Genomic DNA, 10,831 nt, shown 5'->3' on the forward strand with positions numbered 1-10,831 from the left:
CACAATGCTAAAAGTATAGCTGGAACTAAGATGCCATTATAAAGATGACAAGGGCACCTGTTTTAATTTTTTTCCCGAGTCTGGTTTATGCTGATGAGCCGATTCTTCAGCTACCGCAATATGAAGTAGGGCATGTTTATGGGGGTATGATCTCGTAACTTCTAAGGACCAAAAGAGAAGCTAGTTTTTGGTTTAGTGAAAGCTTCTGTTATAGCTTTGGTGTCCATGTAATTGCAAGGGAAATTCAGATTCAGATACAGTGGTTCAAGTTTCACTGAGCTGAAGTCATAGAATGGCCTGGGTTGAGAAGGACCATAATGATCATCTAGCTTCAACCCCCCAGCTGTATACAGGATCACCAACCAGCAGACCAGGCTGCCACAACCAACCTGCACTTGAATGCCTCCAGGGATAGGGCATCTACAGCCTCCTTAGGCAATCCTGTTCCAGTGCGTTGCCACCCTCTGTGTGGAAAAACTTCCTCCTAATATCCAACCTAAACTTCCCCTGTCTTAGTTTAAGACCATTCCCCCTTGTTCCTATCACTATCCACCCTCATAAACAGTGGTTCTCCCTCCTGTTTATGCGCACCTTTCAAATATTCAAAGGCCATAATGAGGTCTTCCCAGAGCCTTCTCTTCTCCAAGCTAAACAATTCCAGTTTCATCAACCTTTCTCGTAGGAAAAGTGCTCCAGTCCTCTGATCATCTTAGTGGTCCTCCTTTGGACCCACTCCAAGAGCCCCATGTCCTTGTGCTGAACCCACTACTCCAAATGGGGCCTCACAAGAGCTGAGTAGAGGGTGACAATCACCTCCCTCTTCCTGCTGGCCACCCCTTTTTTAATGCAGCCCAGAACACAGTTGGCCTTCTGGGCTGCAAGTGCACGCTGCTGGCTCAAGTCCATGATCCCCAAGTCTTTCTCTTCAAGGCTGCTCTCAAGGAGTTCTCCCAGTTTGTATAAGTACTTGGCATTGCCCTGGCCCACATGCAGCACCTTGCACTTGTGTTGAACCTCCTTTAGTTCTCATGGGCCCACTTCTTCAGCCTGTCCAGGTCCTTCTTGATGGCTTCCCTTCCTTCCAATGTATTGACTGTGCCACTCAGTTTGGTGTCATCTGCAAACTGGCTGAGTGAGGAAATGTATTTGCAATTTGGAAAAATTAAAGCAAATGTAACTAGTTCAGTGAGCTCAGTGTGCTGTAAGGAGACTACTCGTAGTGCAAGTCAGTGCACTCATTGATAGGTATTGTTGCTCTTTAAGTCTTCTGATCTCATTCCCATATCTGCATCCTGTTTACCTGCTGGTATTCTTATAATTGCTTAAGTCTGTTATTGTAGCGCTCAGATTATGTCTAAAAAGGAAATTTTTGAAAGTATTTGTGGAAGAGTGCAAGATATTTGAAGAATGTAATCCCCTTTGAATTAGGATAAAAAGTGAGTTATGTCAAAGTTTGGTTGTAGATTTAGAAATATTTTTGTCCAAAGATTGCTAATACATGTATTCTGTTGCAAACTGCTATGTAAGACAAGATACGTGATGACTCAGTTGTGCAGATGATCTCCTTCTTGGTCCTTTTATCCAATCCACATATGTTAATACTTCATTACTAGCTGCTGTTTGTTATTGCAGTGGTGAAAAGAAGAGAATAGTGTGACTTAATAGCAAAAGTATCTTTTGTAGATACGTGGAAACCTACTGTATCACATGATTTGATTTTTCTTTGTTTATTGAAAGAATAGTTTAAAACTCATGGTTAAAATGAGAACATCTGAAGACAAAACAGTTGCTTACTTATTACCAGAGTTGGTTTTATCTTTTTAATGGATCTAAAACTCAGAGCATTTGAAAATCTAGTCATTGGAGTTCATTAGTTTCCTGTTTTGTGCATGTGACTCTAATATTCATGCTCATGCCTGGTTATGTGAATGAACAAATATCCAACATGCTTTAATGTGTGGAATATTGCAGTATTAAGGCCAGACTATCCCTGTTAAATATAATGTTACATTTACTCTTCAGTGTGAAATACAGGATTTCTTGCAAATGAATGCATCTTAATGTTATTGTATTTAAATTACTACTATGTGATTCAAGGTACTTGTGAAGGTCAACATGTGTAATGGAAATGCAAGTCATGGCTTGAACCAGTGATTAAGTACCTGGCAGGAAGGCAAAGCCAGCCCAGGGGAGCTCAGGTGCATGCAATATGCCTGACTGACTGGAGGGGGTGCAGCCAGGATCCACTCCTTTGCAAACTTCATTTAAGGGCTGGCAGTGGAGGGAAAGGTATCTCCCTAAAGATCCCTGCCTACCTGGGGCCTTCTAAGGGTAAGCAGATTATTTCCTTTGTTTCTATGGCTGCTGCATTTGAACATATTCTCACCTGATGCAGTGCAGGACTTTGCTACCCCACTGTTATTACTGTGTTTTCCATTGTCTGTACTTGAAGGCAATAGAGAAAAGGTGATCTTGGAAGATCTAATGAAGTACTGTTCATATCCTTATATGCACATGAAATCTATAATTATAAGAATATAACATTTTGTGAAACCTTTTAAAAAACTTGCATAATTGTAGATATCTATGTACAAGGAGTAAAGACTTGTAGTGAACAGCGTGGCAAAATACGATGTGAAAGGTTTTGCTTTGTAAAATTAGGGAATCAGCCCAATACATACAAAATACATACAGTGTTGGTGTCAAATTGGCATGTCATGGTAAAATTAACTTGAAATTTATTAGGGAATTCCTCAGGAAATGAATACCTACTAATATTTTTATAGCTGCCTTATGAATGGTATCAATGGAGAACTATTTTTGTAGCTCATTTTATCAATAAATATTGATAAAATTGTAAAACTGTTTCTGAAATAGGAAAGTGAAAATATGGCAAGCCTATTTTTTCATGAGCCTTGAACTACAGGTCCTAATGTTGGAGTGATGCAGACTAGATTTTCTTCTTTGTTTGTTCCAATTTGTCAGATTCAGTAACTAGACCTAGAGGAACTTTACTGTCTTTCAATGTGTCTTGAGAGCAAATGCTTAACAACACATTTCAGTATGTATGAGTCTGAACCTGAATGTGCTGCTCATCCCAGAAAGACATATGACTTTATTTAAATGTAGTCAAAAAGCTTTGGATACTACAAAATATTGAGGGGTTCCAAATTTATGCTTGCTTTTGACCTGAGGAAGTAGGCAATGTCATTTTTTAGAGCACCATTTGCCCAAGTGCCCTGCTATTTCCTGTCTCATCCAGATCAGGAAAATAGCAGATTATTTCTCTTTAAATCAGCTAAGGACTAGCAGCCGTTTCAGAAGTCACAAACTTACATTACTGCTAGAGTTTCTGCTAACTTATGTCAAGTCCTTATATACCATTGTGTGGTTCCCAAATAAGCTGTATTTGCAGTGGAGCTTAGCTAACCACTGTGTGACCTTCTGTTCCTACTTGTGTGTGCATAATAGAAGAAACTCGCTCTTGAAGTCTACATCTGCATAATTTCACATTTCTGAGTAAGAGCTCAGTCAGCTTAGTGGATACAAAATCTCTCTTTTCACTTTCTTCAGTTGAAGTATTTAATGGGAATCAAAAGAAACCGTTAGCCATTTTTTTTTTTTTTTTCCTATGGATCATCCTAGATCAAAAACCTAAATTACATTTTAGGTTTGTAAAGACAATGTTACATGAAAGTTTTAGGTGATTACAACAGAATACGCACATAAAAGGTAGCCTTAAAGTAAGAATCAGCCTACTGACTGACAAAAGCTTAAATTTCTATTCCTTCCCCTCCCTGCCACATAAGCTACTTCTTCCCACATGTTAGAAAGCTGAATGCTTTCTTCAAGAAATGGAATTAATCATATCCCTTCCCTACAGCTTCACTGTATCTTCCGAAAGCCTATCTATCTTTGGTTTCTCCTGGCTCCTCTTCTCTCCTTCCCAGAGCTGAACACTTTCTGAAGTGCAGGAATTTCTTTTTAACTTGTCCAGATTTTTTTCTTTTTTTCAAGGGTGCTAAAGTCAGATGCATAAATAAATGTGATGAATGTGTTTTGTGGAAGAATAAATATCCAGTGTTTCTGTACATGTTTTTAGTTTTATATCAAGCTAAATATGGAGTAAATTTTCACTGAAAATCATAGAATGGCTTAGTTTGGAGAGAACATTAAGGATCATCTGGTTTCAACCCTCTGCTTTGGGCAAAATTGCCAACCACCAGGTCATGCTGCTGAGGGCTCTATCCAGCCTGGCCTTGACTACCTCCAGGGATGTGATATCCACAACCTTCTGGGCAGCCAGTGCCTCTTCCTCTCTGAATAAAAAATGTCTTCCTAATCGAACCTAAATTTCCCTTATTTTAGTTTGAAGCCATTCCACTTTGTCTTATTGTTATAAGACTGTGTAAAAAAAATTAATTAAAAAAAAAAGTGGCTGCCCTCCTGCTTTTAAGCTCCCTTCAAGTACTGGAAGGCTGCAATGATGTCTCCCTGGAGCCTTCTCCAAGCTGAACAAGCCCACCTCCCTCAACTTTTCTTCATAGGAGAGATGCTTCAGCCCTCTGATCATCTTGGTGTCCCAGCTCTGCACCCACTCCACCAGCTCCACGTCCTTCCTGTGCAGGGGACCCAGACTTGGACACTCCAGCTGGGGCCTCGTGTGGGTAGAACAGAGGGGATGATTCCCCCTTCCTCTCTCTGCTGCCATCGCTTTGTTGATGTAGCCCAAAATAATGCTGGCCTTCTGGGCTTCAAATGCACATTGCTGGTGCATGTCCAGATTTTCCAGATCAGGACCTTCTCTTCAGGGTTGCTCCCAGTGAATTCTACTCCTAGTCTGTGTTTGCATCTGGGATTGCCTCAACTCAAATGCAACGCCTTGCACTTGGCCTTGTTAAATCTTGTTAAGTTCTTATGTGTCTGCTTTTAGAGCCTGTTCAGGTCCCTTTGGGTAGTTTCCCTCCTTTCTCTTATGTCAGTGGCACCACTCAGCTTGGTGTCATCTGCAAACTTGTTGAAGGTTCACTCAATTCCACTGTTTATGTTGTTGAGAAAGATGTTGAAGGTGTTTTCCCCAGTTCTCTATAGTGGCTAACAGCACAACATTTAGCCAGTAAACATAGGTAAAAGGAGAGAGGTTTCTGGGGCTGAAGTAAGTGAAGCAATTTTCCATAACCTTAGATTGTCTTCAAGTTTGTGTTTATTTTGCTTAGTAGTAAAACTCCAAATGTTATTGCTGAGTTTAAGTGTCCTCATTAGCATCAGAGTTAACATCTACTGAAATGAATCAAGTTAACGTAGCATGCTCTGCTTTCTCAGTCTCTCCAGAGTTGTGGATATTCTGGCTTTAGCTCGTGGTATTCATGTTGCTTAGTCTCTGAGGCAGGTGAGGACTGAACTCTGAATATTACTCTGGAAAGGATCAAAGGGTAAGATCCAGGAAGAGGGCAAGGCTTTCGTCTTGGCAACCAGCAAAAAATAAGACATAAAGGCAAAACAGTGTAAAATGTTGGTCACTGAATGTGTAGAAAGAAAAATAATTAAAAAAAAAAAAAAAAGCTATTAATGAAATCAAGTAAGAGGAAACTGTGTGTTTCAGTAATCCTTAGGGTTTTATAGCTGTTGATACTTACAAAAAGGCATTTCAAAGTCACTTCTCAGCAGTAGATTGTAAGCTGTATTCTAAGAGGGTTAAGTAGCATTTTCCTGCCTAGGCTGTGGATGTATAAGGGAAGTGAGCTTTCTAGAGCTCTTATTGCAGAATCTTATACTCCTTTCTGACTATAGGATATAGAAGATCTATCATCGCTGCTTTAATAAATACTGTTTAGCAGGTGACATGAATTTCACCTATTGAATGAAATACTTGAGAGTAGCTCCATCCCTGACACTGTGAATCTGCCGTGGCTGGGGTACTTAGTACTCAGCATTTAAGAAAGCTGAACATAAAATCACAGAATTGTTTGAGTTGGAAGAAACCCTGTAAATCTATCTAGTTCAACTTTCCTGCAATGAACAGGGACATCAGGTGCTCAGAGCCCAGTCTTGCTTGACCTTGGATATCTTGAGGAACAGGGCATCCACCACATCTCTAGGCAACCTGTTCCCAGTGCCTCACTACCCTTAAGTGTGAAGATCTTCCTTATATCCAATCTAAATCTCCTCTCTTTTAGTTTGGAACAATTATATTTTGCTGAATATTTTAGTTTGTTCTGTGTAGGGATTATATAAATATGATAGTTGTGTTGCCAGAAATTGTTAGAAGTCATGGGGCTAATTACTTATCACCTGCTTACATTGTTATGACTTTTTTGGAGAAAACAGGGAACAATAACAGTATTCTGCTTTTCTCTCTCTTGCGAGAGTTTCAACTATATTTCTTGTTACTTTAATTATTCCTTGTTCTTCCTTTCATTTGGTTCTAAGACACTTGTGTTTCTTGCTTTGCAAAGAAATGGTGTTTAGAAGAAAATCATCTTATTATTCCTTCACTGTCACTTACTGAACAGCAGAAGGTTCACACTGAGCTTAAAAAAAAAAATAAGCAGTGAACTCTGCCTTCCCCTAACCTGACTTTATAGCCCATTGAAGATGCTTGTCTTCATCACAGTCTTTGTTGGGAGGGGGGGGGGTAGGGAGGGGGAGGGAGGGATGAGAGAAAGAAAAGGAAAAAAAGAATTCCCAGAGGAATTGGTTGGGTAGATTGTGGCCTGGGTATGTAATCTTGCATCTCTTTCTGAATTGAATACTAATTTTTGCTGTTAGTGAGCATATCCAGTTTTTCTCTTGTCCATATACAAATGTTTATTTGGTGGTTTGTTCTGGAATTGCGTCTTGACAGCAGCATCAGATGGGCTGTTTAACTTTTTATCAAGTTAGGAAAAATCCTATGTAGTAATTGCCATATTGGATTGTGCTTGTAGTTTTTCAAATGTGCTACCAGTTCTCTGATGACCATACCAGATGCTTGAGATGAGGATGGTAGACCCCACAGGAATTAGAGGCTTCTATGAAAATTTCATTCTAATCCCTTCTAATGAGAAATTGAGCTAAAACTGAAGCAGGAGGTTTTATCCTTTTCAGCAGATCTCCTAGGTTTGTGACTACTAAATATTGAATCTAGATTTGTCTGCCTTTGGATTCTAGTGAATTTCTCATGCCAATGAATTTTGGAGCCCTCTGCATGAAGTGTGATAGACTTGGCACAAATTCTTTTTCTAATTTTATTGAATGTCTGCTTTCCTCTTGCGCAAGTCCTTCAGGAGTATTATAAATAAGATGGCTTTACAATTGAAAACAAAACAAAAAAATCCAAGGCAGGGAACAGTTACAGTCTCTATCTTTTTGTGGCGGAAGATTGCCTAATAGTTATGATCAGTGACTGTGAACGTCTGTGTTGTGGATGTCTGTGTGATTCATGAGCAACTATCTGGTGGCTTGGATCTTGCTGGAGCCTGCCTCATCCCCTGGGGACTGGAAGCGCTTCCATGTACCTGGAGAGGTTAGGTGCTGGTAGATATCTCTCTTTGTAAGAACCATTTGGCTCCTTGATTGGCATCAGCATCAGTAGTGTGTGTATACTGATTAGGAACTTAATGAGCAGAAGAGAGCAAGTTCATAGAATGAGAGGGAGTTCATTTGAGAGACTGTGAATCTCAGCCAAATAGCTTGTTTCTAATAAAAGATCTGTGTGTTTCTTAATTATAGTAATAAACTCTTTAGTTCATTCTAGAGCTCTACACAATGAGAACTTGACCACAGTTATTGAAAGTTGAAATGTTATTAGTCACCAACTACTTCCAGTTTCTGGATTACACTTTTTTTTGCTATATCCAAGCTTTATATGTGCATGATTAAATAGCATGCTCTCTAGCCACCAATTAAATGGAGTACATTACAGTAAGCATGAAACTGGACTGAGTTTAATTTCATTAATTTCAAGACCAGCATATGTTGTTTTCCCATAATAAGCATGCTTTCCTCATGGAACAATTTCCAAAGACAGCACTGAAATGGCACTTATGAAGCATCTCATTGATGCATGAATTCATGGAAGCTTTCAAACCTCTTGTGAAAGTATCTGACTGACATCTACTCTCAGCCACTTGTATTTCCTCTGCTTGGGTATTCTTTCCAATTGGTTTCAGTGTCATTGGCTAAATGTACTTTGCATCTGAGCTATGGTAAAGTATGAAGTCTGGGTCACTGTTACACAAGATCCCCCATGGGCATAAGATGGGGAAAAGGTGCTACAGGTACCAGTGATTGCAATTAAAACATCCAACAAATGACAACGATAGATATATATGCAGAAAGTGTACTTCCATTGGCTTCAAAGCTGAGTTTTTTGGAGGTGGCCATTGTGGAGAGGAGAGTTTTATGAAGGGACTTAAATGAGAAGATATAGAATGTTTTGGAGGGTTGAGGGTAGCTTTTATTTAACAGTGCTTCTATGTCCCTAGTAACATCTCACAGTAATGCAGGTTTTCAGTTTTGAATGTCTTCTATTTATTCTTTTTTCAAATTGTGTTCTGAAAGCAAATTAGGAAGAAGTTAAATTCTGAATACTCAGTTCAAGTGTAGAAATATTTAAGTGAAGGAGTTCTGGAAAAAATACTAATCTTTGTTTTATTTTGAGTGAGGAATTACAGAATTACAGAAACATTAAAGTTGGAAAAGACCTCTAAGATCACTTAATCGAACCATCAACCCCTCGCTGCCATTCCCACTAAATTGAGTCCTAAATGCCATGTAAGCATCTTCAGTTATACTTTGCAACAAGCTCCTGGGTGACATAGATCTTATGCTCAGGTTTGAAACCCAGAAGAGTAGCAGCCCAGCCTCACAAGCCTTGTAATATCTAGAGAAGTTGAGCATAGTAGATTCCCCCAAGAACTCTGAATGTTACCATGTTACTGCCAGCAACAGGAACTGATACTTGGCTATATTTGACTGGCCTTCAAAGAATGATGATAAATACCATCAAAAACTGTTTCTCCCAGTTTTTTTTTTTTTTTTCCAGTTTTGTTAGACATTACTAAACGGTTTAAAATCAATGTTTTAAATGCAATTTTAAAGTTATGTGTGACCAATGCAGTAAGTTTGAGTTTTTTTTCTTTCAGTTAAGCTGAACAGAGGAATATTTCTTCTTACTGGGCAACCCAGCAGCAATGCAATGCTGCTCACCTATCTGCAGTCCGTAAGACCAAATCCCTAATAAGTAATGCACCAAGAGGCAGACTGACAATTACAGCTAAATGACTAATTTTCTCCTTCAAAAGTCCATCTGTGGGTATTCATGTTTTTTCACTGCTGTTGAGTATTTCGTTGGTGTGAGCAATTTCAAAAGTCTTGTTTAATTGGTCTTTCTTTCACAAGAAATGCAAGGAAAATCCAAATGCTTCACAGGAACCTAACAGCCCTGATATTTTTCAGGGGACTTACAGTGCTGTGGCATGTGAAAACATAAATGTTCTCCAGCAAGTAGCATTTAAACTATTCCACATATGCATATGTCTTCTCTAAAAGAGAAAACTGCGCTGATGAAATTCCAGACTTGTTTAGGAGCAGATTAGTTGAGACAATATAACTTTGGACATCCCATTCATAATTTTGCAGCAGCCAAACTTATTTGACTTGTCTTGGCTCTAATTCTGGAGATGAAGTTGTTATGGTATCTGAATAACATGCGCATCTCTACAAAATTTGATGGAGAAATCTTTTTTTTTTCCCTTAAGTTTTGGTGGTTACCTTAAAGATCTGTTATCTTTGAATAGCTTTTAGCATTTGTAACTTTCTCATTTACAGACAAAAAAGAACCTTAAGCACAATTCATCTATGTTTTTTTCCTGTACTCTTCTATTTTCTCTTTATATTTACTGAAAGACAGAAAACAAGATCTGATTTCACAAGCTGTCTTTTAATACTTCAAGAATGTTCTGCATTTACTGGGATTGATTTTACCGAGGCAGTGGGTCTCTCAATTACTTTTCATTGCATTGGATCTAAACCTCTGGGAAAGCTTTAGAAACATAATTTTCTCAGCTTCTAAAATAATTAGAAGATTCAAAACCGGAGGGAATGTATTTCCAGGAAAGACTTCTCTAATATTTTGGGTTTATTTTTTTTCTTTACTTTTTAGCAGCACTCTGGTTATTTTTGCAATCTGATTACCCTTTGAGGATCTGTCTGTGTGAACTAGAAAAGTCTCTTAAAGATGAGCTCCCATGTTTTCATTCAAAGACTATGTAAATCTGAGCCTGTTGAATTTCTTATGAAAAATGGTGTTGTAGCATCTAATGGAGAAATCTCCCCTGACGTGATATTCTGCTCTCTTCTGCTTGGGCTTGCCATTTCCCTCTATTGCAAGTGAGTGGATCTTAGTTACAAAAAGCAAATCTAATGGTGGAAATAAATCTGAAGAGGCCTGAAACCACTTGGAATGCGTCGTGCATCAACTCTGCTACACCATTAAAGGTGAAAAATTAAAACTCATTCCACGCCCACAGAAACAAGGATGTGGCTCCCTGCCTGTTCCAGGCAGCCTTGGGTACATGGATTTCCTGCTGTCTTTCAAGCATGAAGAATACTATCTAGAATTATGGAAAGCATATATTTTTTTTTCCAATTAATCATCTGTGCTGTCTATGGAATGCTAAGAGCTGTACCATGTAGTTCTAGAAAACTGTAGGAGTCTCTGAGCATTTTGAAATGCCAACAGCACTTGCAATTCTGGGTCAGAAGCAATAACTGAGCTTGCCTCTTTTTTTTCTTGCTAGTGGGTTGCAGCAGATTTTACTAGTAATGACTTTCATATGAAAAAACATTA

This window comes from Tympanuchus pallidicinctus, unplaced genomic scaffold, assembly GCF_026119805.1.
Source record: "Tympanuchus pallidicinctus isolate F22 unplaced genomic scaffold, pur_lepc_1.0 scaffold2, whole genome shotgun sequence".
Lineage (NCBI taxonomy): Eukaryota > Metazoa > Chordata > Aves > Galliformes > Phasianidae > Tympanuchus > Tympanuchus pallidicinctus.